This window comes from Electrophorus electricus, chromosome 1, assembly GCF_041902795.1.
Source record: "Electrophorus electricus isolate QZ-2024a chromosome 1, ASM4190279v1, whole genome shotgun sequence".
Classification (NCBI taxonomy): Eukaryota; Metazoa; Chordata; class Actinopteri; order Gymnotiformes; family Gymnotidae; genus Electrophorus; species Electrophorus electricus.
The window spans coordinates 22,533,490-22,553,720 of record NC_137497.1 but is presented as its reverse complement, the minus strand read 5'-3'; the positions used below and the strand labels follow the sequence as shown (position 1 = coordinate 22,553,720).

The window sequence follows — 20,231 nt, the reverse complement described above, 5'->3', positions numbered from 1 at the left end:
ACTCACACACATACACAGACACACCTCTCACTCACACACACTCTTACACACACAAACACACAGTAGATCTCTCTGTGTCACACACACACACACACACACACACACACACACACTACAAGTCTCTTACGCAAATGTATGCACACACACACTCACACATACACAGACACCTCTCTTTCACACACACTACAGTTCTTTCTCACACATACACGGTACACATCTTTCTCTGTCTCTTACACACACTACACCTGTCTCTCTCTGTCATACACACACACAAGCACACACCTCTCACACACACAAACACACAGTACATCTCTCTCTCTCACACTCACACACCTCTCTCACACACACCTCTCACACACACCTCTCACACACACCTCTCACACACACCTCTCACACACACCTCTCACACACACCCCTCTCACACACCCCTCTCACACACACCCCTCTCACACACCCCTCTCACACACCCCTCTCACACACCCCTCTCACACACACCTCTCTCACACACACCAACAGTACAAATCTCTGTGACACACACACACTCTCTCTCTCTCACCCCTCACACACACACACACACACACACACACACACACACACACACACACACACACACACACACACACACACACACACACACACACACACACACACACACACACACACACACACAATACTACAAAATACACCTGTATCTTTCTCTTACACACATACACACACACACCTCTCTCACACACACTCTTACACACACTACACTTCGTTCTCACACATACACGCTACACATCTTTCTCTGTCTCTTACACACACTACACCTGTCTGTCATACACACATACGAACACACACCTCTCTCACACACACACACACACAGTACATCTCTGTGACACACACACACACACTACAAGTCTCTTACACAAACGTATGCACGCACACACACACACACACACACACACACACAGAAGTGTCTTACACAAACGTATGCACGCACACACACACACAAAACACCTCTCTCTCTCTCTCTCACACACACACACACACAAAATACACCTGTAACTTTCTCTCATACACATACACACACACACACACACACTTCTCACACATACACGCTACACATCTCTCTCTGTCATTCACTCTATACCTCTCACTCTCTTTCACACACACACACACACACACACACACACACACACACACACTCACTCAGACACTTTAAACCTCTCCCTCTCTCTCTCTCACACACACAATAAATGATGTTCAAATAATAGACTGAGCTGCAGTTGATTTCTGTGCATATGACATAAATACTGTTCTACAAGTTACACATGATGTGGAATCATAACCTCACTGTGTTAAACTCTGTACAAATCTACTCATTAAAGGTGGAAATCTTTGGAAACTGAAAGGTTTTTCATTCTGTTTTCTGAGTGTTGGAGTGACACACATACAGATGTTGTACACAGTATGAGTGAAATGTATTATAGAAATGTATTTGAGATGAAATATTATTCTTATAATATGTTACTAGAGTTTAAGTATAATGTTTATCTAGCCAGAAAAGTCTGTATATTTGATTGAAGTAGGTAAGACAAAAGTAGATTAAGAGAAAAATAACATACCTGTGATTATTTTTGTGGAGAGACTTCCATGTTGTTTTGGAGGGAAAAAAAACCGTAGTGTGTTAAAGGGGACTTTTATGGGGAATATGCCTGCCCAAAGACAGGAAGTGACATCACCTCATTTGCTGTTTTTCCATATTTAAGTTTTTAAGGGAAAATTCAAGAGTGATGTTTTGAAGTTGATTGATATTGGAGAATTTATGATTGCTGGACTTTTATTCTTGTAAATGCTAAACTTTCCTTTTTTGAACATTTTTGTATGTTTTTGATGGGATGTGGTTTTTCTTTTGCACTGGAGCACTGGGAGCCAATAAAAACCTTTTCTTTTGTATCCACTTGGAGTGCTTAATGTTACCGCCAGATATTACTGCATTACAATAGTCCAATCTTGATGTAATAAATGCATGGACCATCTTTTCTGCATCATGTGAGGAGAGTGTTTGATTTAAATTGTGAATGTGCTCATTTTACCAAGGTACTAATTTTTTGTCCCTAATGATTGTATTCTTAAGTGGAGCAACATCATTAAAGGTGCACAGGAACAGCACAAACAAAGCACACGGGGCAGAGCTGGGCAGAGATCTATTAATAATAAAGACAGAAACAAGGGCAGTTAAATTCCAAACTTATATCATTCTAAAGGTCTGGAGTACCAAGAGCTGAGCAAAGAGAACAGTGCCCTCACTCAGCTGGTCCGGAAATACAGTTCAGCATTAACACAGTAACACTACACTAACACACACTAACACTACACATGCTGAGGACCAGAAAATAACAGCAAACCCAATCAGAATCACCAGAATTACAAACAACATCACTTATTGGGAAACTCAATCAAAATGTTATCTGGCCCTAAATCAAAAGTACAGCGTGGTAGATTACCTAAGAACACTGTCTGATCCAAAACTGAGGTCCACCCTGACCAAGTACAGACTCAGTGACCACCGCCTGGCCATAGAGACCAGCAGACATAAACAGTCCTGTTTACCTGAAGAGCAGAGACTGTCAGCAGTGCCAGGACTATAAGACCCAGACAAAGTTGCACTTTCTAAATGAATGTACAACATTTAGACAGATTAGAACTAAATTCTTTAAGAAAATTAGCCACGTATTCCCTGAGTTTAAAAACCTCCCTGATGAGGAGAAGCTGCCGTATGTTGTTGGTGAACATAAAGAGTTCAGCACACTGGCAGCGCTGTACGTTCACTCCTGCCACAGTCTGAGGGACAGTGAGTGACCGAGTCAGATACCAGAGACACAGAGACGTTATTATTATTATTATTATTATTATTATTATTATAGTTATTATTATTATTATCGATATTATTATTATTGATATTATTATTATTGTTGTTGTTGTTATTATTATTGGTATTGGTATTGGTATTATTATTGGTATTATTATTGGTATTGGTATTGGGTGTGTTGTAGTTCTATTATTATTGTTGTTGTTACTAATATTGTAAGTGGTTATATTGTTGTTGTCATCTGTTGTTAGTGTTAATGTCTTTATCAAAGCTTTGGCAAGAGAGAGGGAGATGCACACGGGGACCCAGACTCCTGATGGAGGGAGAGAGAGAGAGAGAGAGAGAGAGAGAGAGAGAGAGAGGGAGATGCACACGGGGACCCAGACTCCTGATGGAGGGAGAGAGAGAGAGAGAGACGAACAGAGAGAGAGAGAGAGAGAGAGAGAGACGAACAGAGAGAGAGAGAGAGAGAGAGAGAGAGAGAGAGAGAGCCCTACAGGGTCCCAGATGGAGAAGGACAGAGAGAAATTTTCAGATTTCTCTATTATAACTTTATTAAACAATAAACAATATTAAACAATAAAGATCCACCTTTTGCTCACCTCTTGGCAATACAGTGGATTACATGATAACAGTACATTCTCTCTCAGTACATTCACTGTAAAGCTACTAACCCCTCTGTCTGATCACAGCCAAATCACTGTTCATTAATAGGACAGAGACTAACAGTGCTGCACCCACACAGACCAGTCAGCTGTTTAATATCAGGAGACAATACAGATGGGCCCAAAACAGCACAGAGGAGATCCAGAAAGCTCTCAAGAAATTCAAACACTTTTAGACACATTTCTTGAACACTCTTAATAAATCTAAATAAGAAGAATTGGCTTTTCAAAACACATATTGGATAACACATATTAAGTCTCTTTACAATCATTTACTCAAAAATGCAAGATCTGAACAAAAGCATATAACTGAAAAATTTAATATATTAGAACTACCAATAAAGGACTTCTAGAATCCCTTGGACTCACCCATCACTGAGCAGGAACTTAGAAATCAAATTTCTACTCTTAAAACCAAAAAAACCAAGTGTGTCTGATGGCATTTGAAATGAAATGATTAAACACCCAAGGAAAAAAATCCTGAAAAATACCAAAACCATCATTTTCCAAAAAGAGCCAGATCTCAGGCAAACACACCACACAAGTTTCACATTATGAACACAAACACTAGAAACCTGTACAAATTACAATTACTCAGGATTAAAGATTAGTTCAACTGGAAACTTCAATCCAGCAGTCAGTCAACTGAGAGAGAAAACACGCAGGGCATTCTATGCAATCAAATGTCAAATTCACATTCAAATACCAATTCAAATATGGCTCAAAATCTTCCAGTCTATCATACAATCAATTCTACTGTTTGGTTGTGAAGTGTGAGGGCTACTCATAATGGAACAAACACCCAGCTGAAATTATGCACTCTGAATTCTGTAAAAATATCTTGAAAGTGCACAGGAAAACAACAAATAATGCCTGTAGAGCTGAATTAGGCCAATTTACAATATTATTCCAAATTCAAAAAAGGATTATTAAATACTGGCTATACTTTAAAAACGGTGACTACCACTGGTACCACTATAAAGCCCTGCAGTGCCAAGAGCTGAGCAGAGAAAAGAGTCCCTTCACACAGCTGGTTCCCTCACACAGCAGGTCCCCTCACACAGCTGGTACCCTCACACAGCAGGTCCCCTCACACAGCAGGTCCCCTCACACAGCTGGTTCCCTCACACAGCTGGTTCCCTCACACAGCAGGTCTTCCACACAGCTGGTCCCCTCACACAGCTGGTTCCCTCACACAGCTGGTTCCCTCACACAGCAGGTCTTCCACACAGCTGGTCCCCTCACACAGCAGGTCCCCTCACACAGCTGGTCCCCTCACACAGCTGGTCCTCTCACACAGCTGGTTCCCTCACACAGCAGGTCTTCCACACAGCTGGTACCCTCACACAGCCGGTCCCCTCACACAGCTGGTACCCTCACACAGCAGGTCCCCTCACACAGCTGGTCCTGACACTGAGTTCATTAACAAACACTAACACTGTAACACACGAGGACCAGTCTGAAATACAAACAATCAGACCAAACCAAATGATAACACTACAAAAGCTAAACTACATTAACTGTTGGAACACACAAACACAAGCTCAAAGCACTGTTTTCTGACCCTAAAATGTCACTACACTCTAGCAGACTTCCTGTACAAAGCAAAGTGAGTGACATTAAACACAGAAACATGTTGACAAAGTACAGACTCAGGGAACACAGCCTGCCCATCCAGACCAGCCAATATAAGTCATGCAGTCTGCAGAAGAGCAGAGACTCTGTCAGCAGTGTAAAAATGACACTGTAGAGACAGAGCTGTACTTTCTCACTGAATGTGAAACATTCAGTCAAACACAACAAATTTACTTTACAAAATTTGAGACGACCGACCCCAACTCTAAGTATCTATTGAATACTGACAAATTGTCCATCCTATTGGGTGAAAAGAAAGCAGCGCTTTAACTGGACAATATACAGCTCCAGAAAAAAATAAGAGACCACTCCAATTGTTTCTTAAATCAGCATCTCCACATGTACAGCAGCCCTTCCATTCAAGTGTTTGTTGAAATCCTTCACAGACACACCTCATTCTACTTAATGAGATGCTGAATAGGTGATCACCTTAACAAAATCCTGTTCTAACGAGCAACAAGATAAAAACCACTGCTGCTGTCATCACTATTCTCTTGTTATAGAACCAGCTGGATGGGAAAAGCAATGCTAGGACTACCCAAAAATTAGTGTAGTCAAAATACAGCTACAGACCATGCCAAAAGAGTTGAAAAGAAAGTTTCTTAATGAGGAAAGCTTTACTGGCAGAGGGATACAGTGAGCATCAGGTTGCTTCTATCTTGAAAATTTCAAAAACTGTGGTTCACAAGTACACGGTCCAGCACCAAACACATGGGACAGCAACAGCTCCAGACTGGCAGAGGTCAAAACGACTCTCTACCGACCATGACGATCGCCACCTCATTCAAATGTCACTTAACAACCGTAACATGATGTCAAGTGACCTACAAAATGAATGGCATGCAGCAGCTGGGGTGAATTGCACAGAGAGGACGGTTCGAAACAGGCTTCTGGGGGCAGGGCTGAAGTCATGCAAAGCTAGAAAAAAGCTCTTCGTCAATGAGAAGCAAAGAAGAACCAGACTGAAGTTTGCAGAAGACCATAAGCATTGGACCGTAGAAGATTGGAGTAAGGTCATCTTCTCTGATAAGTGCAATTTTCAGCTTTGTCCAACATCTGGTCATGTAATGGTTAGATGAAGACCTGGAAAACCTACAAGCCAGAGTGTCTTGCAACCGCTGTGAAATTTGGTGCAGGATCGGTGATGATCTGGGGGTGTTTCAGCAAGGCTGGAATCGGGCAGATTTCTCTTTGTGAAGGATACATAAATCAAGCCACTTACCAAACTGTGCTGAAAGAAAACTTGCTTCCTTCTGATCTGATAATGTTCCCCAACTCTGATGATTGTTTTTTTTCAACAGGTCAATGCTCCATGTCACACAGCCAGGTCAATCAAAGTGTGGATGATGTACCACCAGATCAAGAGCCTATCATGGTCAACCCAATCTCCAGACCTGAACCCCATTGAAAACCTCTGTAATGTGATCAAGAGGAAGATGGATGGTCACAAGCCATCAAACAAAGCCAAGCTCCTGGAATTTCTTTGCCAGGAGTGGTGTAAAGTTACCCAACAGCAATGTGAAAGACTGGTGGAAAGCATGCCAAGACGCATGAAAGCTGTGATTAAAAATCAGGTTTATTCCACCAAATATTGATTTCTTGACTCATCCTATGTTGAAATATTAGTACTGTGTTGTTTATAAATGAATATGAGCTTGTTTTCTTTGCATTACTTGTGGTCTGAAATTTCTGTAACTGTTTTGTTATTTTGACCATTAGTCATTTTCATTAAAAAATCATGCTCTAAAATACAATATTTTTATCTGGAATTTTTAAGAAATGTTGCCAGTAGTTTATAGAATAAAACAAAACTGCTCAGCCTGGTCAAACACATACCCATCAACTGTAAACCTAGAGAAACTGTTAATTTTGTAGTACTCTCTTATTTTTTAATGGTACCAATTGAGACAACCTAAATGAACATTTAACACTGTTATTTTCTGCACTGTTTGCTTAAGTATATCTGTACTCTGTCAGCAGGGCACTTATTTTAAATAAAAATCTCCACAGGTAATCAAAAATAAATAAAGAAGACCCACCCCTCACCCCCCACCCAACCTTCTCAGTCGACGGCAGGAAGGAAAAGAACAATGCCAGTGCTGATTATAAAAAAGACATTTAATTGGCCAATGAATCGGTCGACCACTACTTCACCCTGTGCTTCATGATAAACAACTGACATGGTGAGGTCTCGTACGGAGGTCTAGGATCCTTTCCTCAGCTATGATTCTACACCAATAAATTCCCCTCCAAAAAAAGAAACCCAGTTACCATAGCAACATGTTGTCACGGCTAGTCCCTCCCAGCTTCTGTGTTCCGTGTGTTCCATCTTGTGTATTTTAGTTCCATTTCGCAGTTTCGTTTTCTCTGCCCCTCGTTTGATTTTCCACACCTGCCCCTCGTTTAGTTCATGTATTTAAACACTGTCTTCTTGCCCTTGTCTTGGTTGTTCATGCCATTTGCGTGTTCATGGTGGTTGTTAGGCTTCATTGTGTTTGGTGAATGTTTTTGAAAGCCCGTATATGAATGTATTTAAGTTTGTACTCCGTGCCTTCGTGTTTATGCTAGCCTTCGTTTTTCCTAGTCTTTGTTATAGCCTGCTTCACCTGTTTGCCTTTGTGTGTTTTGTTTGTTTGCTCATGTATCCACGTACTCTCCGTGTTGGCTCTATCACCCTGGACTGCTACAATGACTCTGATTTTGGATTTGCGCGTAATAAATCTCGCTCTTCTCCACACTTGCGTCCGCCTCCTTACCGCTCACTTACATTTGTACAGGTCATTTACTGAACAGTTCTGTGGTTACCACTGTATTCATCACCCATTCCACACTGCCACTCAGTTTTTAACTGTTTATATGTGATTGTCATGTAAGAGAGAGTTAAACAGATGAAATATAAATGACCACTGTGAACCACAAACACTACTGGGTGCTGAAATAGATTCAGTAATGAAACTTCATTAATTCTAGTTAACAAAAACCTTATAGCCAGACCTGCCTAATCATGAACACACAACTAATTAGATCAGGAAACTAAGCTGTCCTTTAGACACACTTACACACCACCATAAACCAGACTAATAAACATTATCTACATATGATGTTATATGTGTATGTATGTATAAGTACTGTATATATTTATTTACTTTCTTCTTGTTGTTTGAAGGAGAAACGGTGAAATTGTTTAGTTTTTCATGCGTATACTTGATTTCTGTGAGCATTATTGTCACAGACTGCTACTCCCCCATAAGTCACGTGGTGAGGCCCGCCGCGTGCAGGGGGATCCACACGTACTGTGAATAAACGTTTTGTAACCACGCCACTTTGGGATTACATACACGGGGTTTATTGTTAAGTGTCAATGTGTCTATTTAAACCCTGTCCACGTGTGTCCCTTTGTTGGTCATTGTCGCTACGTGTGTGTTAACGCCTGGCCCTGTAGCAGTCAGTGATGGTGCAGTAATTATGCTGTGTGTTAATATGTAAATGTAGTCAGTGATAGTGCAGTAATTATGCTGTGTGTTAATATGTAAATGTAGTCAGTGATGGTGCAGTAATTATGCTGTGTGTTAATATGTAAATGTAGTCAGTGATAGTGCAGTAATTATGCTGTGTGTTAATATGTAAATGTAGTCAGTGATGGTGCAGTAATTATGCTGTGTGATAATATGTAAATGTAGTCAGTGATGGTGCAGTAATTATGCTGTGTGTTAATATGTAAATGTAGTCAGTGATGGTGCAGTAATGCTGTGTGTTAATATGTAAATGTAGTCAGTGATGGTGCAGTAATTATGCTGTGTGTTAATATGATAGACTGGAGCTTCAGCAGTGATCGTAGTTATGACGGAGCACAGGTGGTGATCAGGGTGGTGGTGGTTGTTGTTATTGTTGTGTACACCCCCCCCCCCCCCCCTTTGTGTAGCTCATTCTCTCTACTGGTTCATTCACTTTGAACTCTGAATATATTTCTATTCTACATTTACAACAATATCTCTCTACAATATCTCTCCTCATTCTCACCCCTCATTCTACTCACTCCTCATTCTCACCCCTCACTCCTACTTACTCTCTCACCCCTCAAACCTACTCTCTCTCACCCCTTACTATCACTGCTCACTCCTACTCCTCACTCTCACCGCAAAGTGTAATCTAATCTTTACAAAGCAGTGACCAGAAAGGAAGAGCTGGATGAGGCTTTGGTCTTCATGATTGTTAGAGACACACAGCCATTTAGCACAGTTGAGGATAAAGGCTTCAGGGACTTAGTAGCAAAATTTGATCCAACCTATATTTTCCCAACTAGGAAAGTATGTGTGGTGACATGGATAAATTATGAGAGTAGTATTAAAAAAATAATATTTTCTTCCTTCCCTTTAGACTGCAAAGGCCATGGTTGAGACCAAATATCAACAAGAGAAAGAGAAGACCAAAGTTGAGGTCCAGAAAGTTCCTGCAGTGAGTGTGACAGCAGACAAACTACTTGGCTGTGACCTGCCATTTTATGGATGACAACACATGTCTGAAGTGCACATTACTCGGTGTAGTGAAATTCCCACAGGTGCACACAGCTGAAAATTTGGCCTGTGTGAAATCCTCTCTTATGGAACAATGGGAAATAAAATCCAAAGTAAAATGTCTAGTTACTGATGGCGCATCAGATATGATTGCCTGTGGCAAACAGCTGAAGCTGCGTCATGCCTTCTGCATTGCTCACACCCTGAATATAGTTGTTAAAAAAGCTCTTGAACTAACCCCAGTGCTGTCTGCCATTCCTACAAAGGCAAGGAAGCTGGTGGGCTATTTTAGAAGCAGCACAACTGTCAAAGTTAGTAACATTATTTTCACATTTGTTTACACATTGTTTTATATTGCTACATATGTAACGTTTAGGTTTTTATTGTTAAAGGAGAAGCTGGACCTTGTTCAAGAGCATATGGGAAAACCAAAAAAGAAACTGATTCAGGAGGTTGAAACAAGGTGGTACAGCAGCTTTCAAATGCTGGAGCGATTAGTAGAACTCAGGGAGCCTGTAAGCACTGGCAGGCTTACAAACTGCTATTCCTGCGCTGACCTCTGATGAGTACAGTAATGTTTGTGAGCTCCTGTCTATACTGTCTCCTTTTCACAAGGCCACACTGGTGCTGTCAGAGGAGAAAAAGGTATCTAGCTCCAAAGTGGTGCTATTATTGAAAATGGTGGAAAAGATGCTCCAGGAAGAGGCAGCAAAGGCAACGGTCCCAGTAGCTAGTGAACTGGGAGAGACCTCATCAGGCTCCTTAGGGAAAAGCTCCACACAGCATGAGCATTATATCGCTGGGAATGCTGCTAGACCCAAGATACAAATCATTTGGTCCTTTAGCCCAAAAAAGGCAGATGAAGGAATAAAACAACTCACCTTTGAATGTACCAATGTAATCGGGTCTAGACAGTCACATTCAACACCAGCTGCAGCTTCAACATCACAGGATGCTGTAGCTGAAAGACCTGGTTAGTATTTTTGCATTGGATTAAAGTCAATTTCAGAGTTATGATCTCATTCATATTATCTGGTTTTGCTTCTCAGGAAACAAACTGTGGTGTGATTTTGATGCCACATTCATGGAGGCCAGAAGAACTCACAATGTCACTGCTGATGCCACAGTTGAAGTGGCAGAACTGGCAGAACTGAAGAAAAGCAGAACACAGGGTCCCCTCCAGTACTGGCAGAGGCAGAGGTGCATATATCCACATCTCTACAGGCTTGCTGTGGGATACTTGTGCACCCCTGCCTTCTCAGTACCATGTGAAAGTGTTTTCTTCAAAGCCGGGGAAGTTATTTTCATAAAGAGAAACCAACTGAGTCCAAGCACAGTGGAAAAAATATTATTTCTTAATAAAAGTGAATAAAGTCACCACAGTATTCATAAGCATAACCATTTTCCCATCTTTGAAAAACACTGCAACAGTCTTAAAAACATCTCAACATAAACATCTCATGTCCTATTTGATTTATTTAAACATTGACTGGAATCAACCTGTTTTTTGACACTAGTAGACCTCCAAAACCATTACCTACACATCAAAAACAAATTAGATAATTGAATGAACCACACAAAATCATATTAAGTTGTTTTTATTTCTATTGTTGGCAGTGCCTATTCCCATGCTGACACTGGTGCAAAACAGCCAAGAGATCCATCACAAATAGTTGAAATGACAATAAAGGTTTAGCCAGCAGGGGGGTTTGTGTGCACATGAAGCCTCCAGATATGAACCTTTTTTTGAACCAATTGGATGGAAAGCTTCAAGGATTCATCTGGCAATCACTACAAAAACAAACAAAATGTTTAAAAAAATAGAATTTAGCATTTACAAGTTACAAGTTCAATAAAAGAAAATCAGCAATCATAAATTCTCCAACATAAGTCAACATCAAAACTCCACTCTTGAAATTTCCTTTGGAAACTAATACAAGGAAAAACAGGAAATTGGGTGATGTCACTTCCTGTCTTTAAGCAGGACAATTCCCCATAAAGCTCCCCTTCAAAGACAACATGGAAGACTCTCCAAAAAAAAAAAAAAAAATCACAGGTAAGTTAATTTTTTCTTAATACACTTTTGTTTTACGTACTTAGTTAAAATATACAAACTTTTCTGGGTTAATCCTGTGTTTTAATTTACATACATATATAAATATATATACACACAGCATATGTGCATTTCAAACACACAGTCCATGAACACACTGTGGTGAAGGGTAACTATCATAAGACATTACACTCATACTGTGTGCATCTGCACTTGTATCACTCCACCACACAGAAAACAGAATGAAAAACCTTTCCCAGTTTCCAAAGATTTCCAACTTTAATGTGTAGATTTGTACAGAGACTTCAACACAGTGAGTTATGATTCCACAGCATGTGTAACTTGTAGAACAGTGTGTATCATATGTACAGAAATCAACTGCAGCTGAACAGTCCTTTAGCATCATTTATTGTGCGTATGGTTTTTTTTTGGGACTTCTCACTGGTACTCACAATTTGTTATTACATGGGTAGTACACGCGCACACACACACACACACACACACACACACACACACACACACACATACTAACAAGCAATTGGTTTTTACATGTTTATATGTCATCACAGGTACAGAGATATTATTGTTTATTTTATGTTTCTTTTGAAAATGTTACTTTGCTAATCGCAATGTCATGAAACCTTGTATCCTGTGTAAAAACCCCAGCTGCTGTGGTTGCTATGGTGACAGCGATGCTTGTTAATGTTAGCGCAGATCTTTTCAATATGTTATTGTGTTGTTTTTTGTTGTTGTGATTTTCTATCTTTCATTGGTTAAATAATAAAATATGGGTTTTCTGGTTAAGTTTCACTTTGTAAATGTTTACTCGATTTGTAATCAGTTTGTTATTTTTAATATTTTAACATTCTGTTTGTAGTGGTTGATCATTCCTGTTCATATTTGTTATTATGACATTAGGCTACTTACGTTATTTATGTGACCTACAGGACATTGTTGTGCTAAGTTTAACATTACACAGCACAATAAAGCAACTTAGATTTCCAGATGAAAAAACATTTTTTACTAACGGAACTGGAGGGCAGGGGAGTCTGCCAGTCTCCCTCTCTCACATGTGCACACACACACACTCGCACGCAATTTCATTTTTCCATGTTTTTACAGTAAAGGTTCTTAGACCCAGTATTCCTGCTTGCCTCGTGATGTTAACATTGCCAGAACAAAACGCAGCATCACAACCAGTAGACAGAATTGTCGGGGTACACAAGCTGGCTTGGTATTGTGAAACAGTGCGGTTGTGCACAGCTGGATCTCTTGAGTTGTCGCGTATTTGTTCACTGAATGTATGGATGGACAGGTACCTAGCTCACGTTAGTTGTAGGAACTAACCACAGCTTAGCTTGCTATAGCTAGAAGTGTCCAATACAGTGATACGCTGTATAATGATCCCATAAACTAAACTTCATATCATTTTAAGCAACGGATCATCCTGCATATTGCAGAGAGGAAGAGCACGTTAAAGCAATGAAAAAACAGAAAACAAAAACCCAAGGAATAGTGTAAGGCATTGCTTTATCGCTTCGAGAAGGGCTTAATCAGGTGAATGTGTCTGTACCAACATATTCTGGAGGAGGAGCGGACGGCATTCCACACCCGCCCTCTATACTAACCTCAACTCTCTATAGCAGGGTGAAACTTTGGAGCATGGCTCCATCCCCCCATGAATATTTCTGCTCCATTCATGATGCTGGGTGAGAGACTGTGTAGGGTTATGCCTCCTAACATGACTGATATTAGAAATAGGCGGCTATCACATTTTTGTAGATGATTCATGTTTTAAACTGTCTGACTCTGAATTTCTCTGTGGTTATTCTGTCTGCTCTCTGCCTAACCTCATTTGGGAGGCTTACTCTCTCCCTTACAGGTCTGCTCAAGAATCTGAGCTGATAGCAATGACCAGGGTCTGCCATCTACTCCAGGATCAGGTTGTCACCATCTACACTGATTCCCGTTATGCATTTGGGGTTGCTCATGACTTCAATAAGATTTGTCGCTCCGGGGGTTTCGTATCTTGGAAGGTAAGCCCATTTCTAATCCAGGACTAGTGTCTGCAACTTTGTCTGCATGTACACTACCAGCTTGGCTGGCTATCGTAACGGTCAAGGGTCATGACACAACCTCTGAGTCTGACACGGCCACTGGCAATGCTTCAGCAGATGAGATTCCATGTTGGGCAGCTGTTAATGCCCCCTCATGCCCATATGCTATATCCTCGATGTGTGAAGCTGTCGCCATGTTTTCTCATTGCTTTGTGCCGAATAATATCAATCTGCGTTTCTTACAAACTCAGGGTACACAACAGGACTGCTCTCACTGGGTTGATTAGGGCTGTAGTCCTGATTAAAATGGTCTAATCCGTGACCCGGAGGGGCGTATCACCCTTCCTAAATCTATTTTGCCATTTCTTGTGTGCCATTTTCATGGGATTTCACATGTTGCACAAAGGGGGAGTGACGGCTAGCATTCAAAAACAGTTTTGTATTCCTGCAAAACGTCTCACTGTAAAACTCCTCCTAGATTGCTGTTTAACCTGTGCCAGAAGCAACCAACACAAGCCAAATATGATGCCTTACTGGCTCAAGAATATTCCTTTCAGTGTCTACAGATAGACTTTATGCACATTCCACCTTGTGGTCAGTTGAAGTACATGCTAGTGATTGTAGACAGGTTTTCCAAGTGCACTGAGGCGTTTCCTTGTTCTAAGGAAGACTTTCAACAGGCCTGTCATCGCACTGGAACTTACGCTAACTTCATTTAGATTTTAAAAAATGATCAAAATGTTTCCTCTTTCATTTAAATCATCACATCCGTGTTCCGGGCTTACCGTCCGAGCTGCGGAACCTCCTGGAGTGCCAAATCTTACCGAAGTCATGAACAACCCCAAACGCATAACAGGAATCAGTGTATATGGTGACAAACTGATCCTGGAATAGATGGCAGGCCCTGGTCAATGCCATTAGTTCAGCTGCTTGAGAAGACCTGTAAAGGAGAGAGTGAGCCTCCCAAGAGGCAGAAATCAGACAGAATAACCACAGACAAATTCAGAGTCAGTCGGCTTAAAACATGAGCCATCTACAAAAATGTGATAGTTGCCCTCCAGCAGCGAGCTAGAAAGTTCAGAACGCATGCTAGAGGACTCATGGATAACCTCCATGCAGTCGTAGGGCACAGAGTCAGCAGAATGATTTACCGATGTCAAAAATGATTGTAACAGACTAGCAGGTGAGCGCAGGGTCATGTGTGATTTAATGGTTAAGTTCCGAGTGGCACAGAGGATGGCCTCGTAGCCCGAACATTGCTGTGCTGTCATGTGCTGTGTTTGAATGTTATTCAGAATAGTAATAACTTGATGTGAAGTGTGAAGAACCATTGGATGAGACAGTGCCAATTTCTCTACGTCAGTGACCAGCAGGGCAGAGGCAGCCATGGCGCATAAGCAGGCTGGCATGCCTGGAACGACCGAATCAAAAGGTTTGGAAAGGTAGGCCACAGGGCAATAACTGCCACCGTGCTCCTGGGCCAGGACGCCCACAGCTGTGGAGCCATTTTCATAAATGTAAAGGTGGAAGGTCAGATTATAGTTTGGTAGGCCAAGTGCTAGAGCAGAACACAAGGCCAATTTCAGAGTCCTGAATGAGTGATACATGGCTTGAGTCCAGACCAATGTATCAGGACAGTCTTTTTCACAGCCCTGCCTGAGGACTTTATCATGAAACTCAACATGGGTTGTTTTGTCTTGGGCAGAGGGATGTCACGTATGATTCGCCATGCTCATAGAGAAAGGTACTGTAAGTATTTGAGATTAAATATTGTTGTTCTAATTTTGTTTTTAGAGTTTAAGTTTAATGTTTATCTTGTCAGGAAAATTTGTTTATTTTAACTAAGAAGGTAAAACAAAGTAGATAAAGAGAAAAATGGACTTACCTGTGATTATTTTAGTGGAGAAGCTTCCACATTGTTTTGGAGTGAAAAAAAAACTGTAGCCTGTGTTGAAGGGGACTTTTATGGGGAATTTTCCTTCCCAAAGAAAGGAAGTGATGTCATATAATTTCCTGTGGTGATGTTTCCTTATATATGTTTCTAAGGGAAAATTCACTAGAGTTGTGTTTTGAAGTTGATTGATGTTGGAGAATTTATGATTGTGGGATTTTTTCCCCTTGAACTTGTAAATACTTGTAAATACTGCATTTTCCTTTTTTTGAATATTTTTGTTTGTTTTTGATTGGATATGGCTTTTTGTTTGCACTGGACTACTGAGAGCCAATAAATACCTTTTCTTTTGTATCCACTAGGAGTGTATCCGTGTATCTTTACTAGTGGACCATTGCAATGATATTTCCGTATGTGCAGGATTAAAATACTCTACAAATAAATGCTCTTAAAATAGTCCATAAATAAATATTCTTAAATACTCCACAAATAAGTACTCTTTAAATACTGTACAAACAAATAATCTTAAAATACTCCACAAATAAATGAGTCCAGTCTATGTTTGAAGAAAGCAAGAGTGTTAGTTTGTCCCTCCATCTGGGAGACAGGTCAGAGAAGAGGGAATGGAGAGGGCATGAAGCATTTAAGGCTCACACTTTATAATAACGATAGTTTATAGAGCATTTATATGCTTGTAATTCATAATGAACTAATCATGAACTAATGAGTTAGTGTTATTCATCATGAATTAATATATTAGTGATCATTTATAAGATGTATCTAAGCTCTCACTTCATAATTATCTGATCATGAACAGATCAGGAAGTCAGATGTTATGCTTAATTGGGTTTTTAAGTGCTATTCTTTATTACATAATGAATTGTGCCATTGCATACGTGCAGGAACAATGGAACTGCATTTAGTTAAAGTAAATGTTCAGAATGTTGTTAGGTTACTGTGTGTAGGGTTTGGAGTTGGGGCTCCAGGGGCTTTAGGTGGCAGGTCGTTTTTCCTAGAATAACAAGTGGACTAGTGGAGTGGAGCTTCAGGTGCAACCTGCTTAACCTCCATCCTTTAAGAGGCCTGGAAGACAAGCATCAAGACTCCTTGTTGTAGCCCTGCAGGTGGTGAAGTTTCTCTGGTTGTCTGAACACCAGAGTCCCTCATTGTCTTCATACGCCGACTGAAGATGCACTTACCTGAACATTAGTTTTGCACTTATTAAATCTTATGAAAAAATAAAAAATTTTTAATTGCATTTATGAAATATGCTATTGTGTTATGCACAACAAAGTCACTCTGGATAAGAGAGTCTGCTAAACACCTTAAATGTTAATGTAAATATGTATGTTACAATTTCAGAATGAATGGTGACCAATTCAGGAATTCAGAGGATATGCACTATTAGTTAATATATTATTAAAATGACAGCTTTACTAATCCTGGCTCCTAAGAGTCTTTGTGAACCTGTTAAAATAATTAAAAAGTGTAGCCATACAAATTATTTGTTAAACAGTCACAAACAGCAGCTGTAGTTTCTAAATTACTTGTCATATAGAAATTATCTGTAGCATTTTACAGCCGCTAAGGTGAAAACTATTCAATATACACGAATATCTATAAATGTCTGTAGGCCATTTATAAATGACACACTTTCAAATAAACTTATCATTTTAAGTTGTCTGTTAAGAAATGTATAAATGACTTGGTAATAATTTATAAAACATGTTGGAGCCCCTTATCTAAAGTTGCAAAAAATCTCAATATATAGACATTTACAAAGGTTGGTAAACATTACTACTGTAAGTATGAATTACTGGCTATGACACATTTTTTATTTCCCCGCCTCCATAAAACGACAGAGATAATAACACCATCCAAAGGATTTGACCAAAATGTACCAAAAAGACAAGAAAGGAGCAACAGTATTTTGTTCTGTATAGTACTAGGAACAAAAGTTAGTTACTGTTTAATCATCACTATTTGCTGTACATTTCAAAAGAGTACTTCACCATGAATTTCACTAAAGTGACACTAATGAACAACCCTGAATTACATGACAATTCAGAATGACTATACATTAACATATTTATAACACATTTGAAATTGTATTTTAACTTTATTTGAACAGGTTTCACATAAACAGTAAAATACACACATTAAAAAAAGACTTAATGTCTTCAGACTAATGTGCTTGTTAATAAATATGCACAGTAGGACTTCTTTCCAAGATCATGAATGAATCGTCCTAGAGGGCCATTATGGTGTTTTTTTTGCTAGCCATTCATACCATTCTATTACTGTCCAGTGCTCCTTTAACAGCTCCTCTGTCCAGTTGCTTCTAAACCTCCAAACAGTTTCCTTGTATGTTCTCCAGGCCCTCTCTATATGCTGGGTGTGAGCCCCTGTAGGAGCATCCATGTATGATATACTGTGGTTAACTGTGTAATGTCTGTAGCCAAGCTGAGACAGAGCCTGCTGGTAGACACTTCACTCACCACTGAGGATTGTGGATCCCCTCCTTACATGCCGAATGATAAGTGGCACTAGTTCCCTTCTGGACCTTCTCTGAACTAGGTGAAGAACTGGCTCTCTTTGTTTAGTGTGGACAGCATTTTCACCCAGCATCCCAGAGACCCACTGCCTCCTCCACAACGCCCCAGCCATCCGCCCTCTTCCATACCGTGTAACATAAAAAGTAAAGCATTATTACATTAATTAAGAACTATTAACAAGATGAAAGAATTACAAGTATGAAGCATGAAGACTTGTATGTCCATTATACATTATTAAGACTATACAAAATTCTATACCCACATAAAAGATGCACCTGCATTTCTTTTATGCCTGAAGTTACTCTCATCTATGACAGTGAACTGTCTGTATCCTCCTTTCCTTCTTCTGAGTTCTTCCATCGCCACCACACAAGCCTCTCTCACTTTCTTAGACAATTTTGACAAGAAACTTGAGAAAACCTGAAGGGACATAATGGTGCTAAATTGATTAAATAAGTGAATAAATGTATTTAACACTTAGTAAGATATTGAATGTACTCAGTAAAATTGTAAAGTTTATTTGTTAATTAAGTTAATTTGTTCATGTGAACTGCTCTGGTTATTTTGCTTCTTTTAATCAAACAATTTACTTGATTTGAATAAAACCAATTAACCTGCTTGTTACACATGGATGTTTGCGGTTGCACCATTAAAGTATTTCCACACTGCAGAAAGTATCTAGATGTGCTGAACAAAAATCTGTTTGATTACAGTTCAAATGGCCACTCAGTCCACACTTGTTGTATAAAGTAAGACATATAAGCCTGCGTGTGTTAGCTGCTCCCACCTATACGTTGTAAATTAAAGTTACACTAAAACATCTAAGTAAGCTCGTTAGTCTACCATTCACATCAGTCCCAGCAGTCGCTGTTGTGTAGTTTCATTTTGTGACGACAAAGATCGCATTTAATCTCTTTGTAGTACTTTCTTATTTTGCAGCCACTTTATACATTTTAAATGTTTCCTTTTTTTATTTTTTGCCCTCCATCAACTTCCTCAATTTCTTCGGCATTTTGGTCCAATTAAAACCGGATGTGTCCCCTTTACATTTGTTATAGTGGAATTTATGGCATTCCAGATTCTCATCGAGTGTACAAGATTTTAAACTTAACAATGCAATGAGTAATACATCCAAATATTTTTATATATTGTGTATGCTTATATTCAGCAGACACATTAATATTTTCTGGACAAACAGCTCTTTGTGAATTTCATATAAACCATCAACAGTAAAGGTGGAGCGTTCGTGGACGTTGGAGTTCATTCAGGTCTGCGCCTCTAATGAGGAGACGCCGGTACAGGTGTGTTTGGAGTCAGATGACAGTGGAGATCAGCACAGCACCTGACACTCGTCCTCACAGTACACAAAGAAGAAGAGAGTTCACAGTTCAGAGAGAAAACCAGGGCAAAAATCATCAAAAAACAAAACAAAACAGCCAAGACACTGGAGAGAAATACAGATGGAGAGGCTGGAACAGGTCAATGCTGTACTGTACTGTAGCTACAGTGCAGCTAAACTAGCGTTAGCTAGAAATCAACATTAGCAGATGTGTTTTCAGTAGCTTTCTTGAATACTAACATTAGTGGGTTATGCTTGAACAACGCCATGGTAGTTCACCGTCTTTATGACCTTTAGTACATTTTATTCAGTATGAGTGGAATCTGAACACATCCGCTTTGTTAGATTACTCTGAAAGAAAGCTGTCGTACGTTAGCCAACTAGCTAGTAAACTAGCGCGACTGGAAAAGGTGCCGAACACCAGCTGACTGTCTCCGGATTACAGTGGAGATCAGCACAGCCGATTTCTCCTGTTGTTTGAAGTTTAGCCCTTCGATCCGTTTTCGGTAGGTTTTACGCTCTGGTTCTTTACCTGGCTTTTATTCCCCGTCTACGTACGTCAAGAATGTAAAAATGAGATTTAATGGGCGAAATTAGCAAGCACAACTTGCTAATTGCTAAATCGGTCGCTCGTCTCGGTCATTTATGTGTAAAATACAGAGTGTCTG

General features: G+C 39.9%; 1 protein-coding gene across 1 annotated transcript in view; it reads left to right on the top strand.

Annotated features, from left to right (window-relative positions):
- The window catches only part of LOC145657503 (stonustoxin subunit beta-like), a 3,706-nt gene extending 1,768 nt beyond the window's left edge, over positions 1 to 1,938 (top strand). Inside the window, exon 2 of the mRNA XM_081712634.1 lies at positions 1 to 1,938. This exon is cut by the window's left edge and continues 1,440 nt beyond it. The gene's annotated coding sequence lies outside the window, so the exon portion shown is untranslated.
- Positions 1,939 to 20,231: the final 18,293 nt, after the last annotated feature.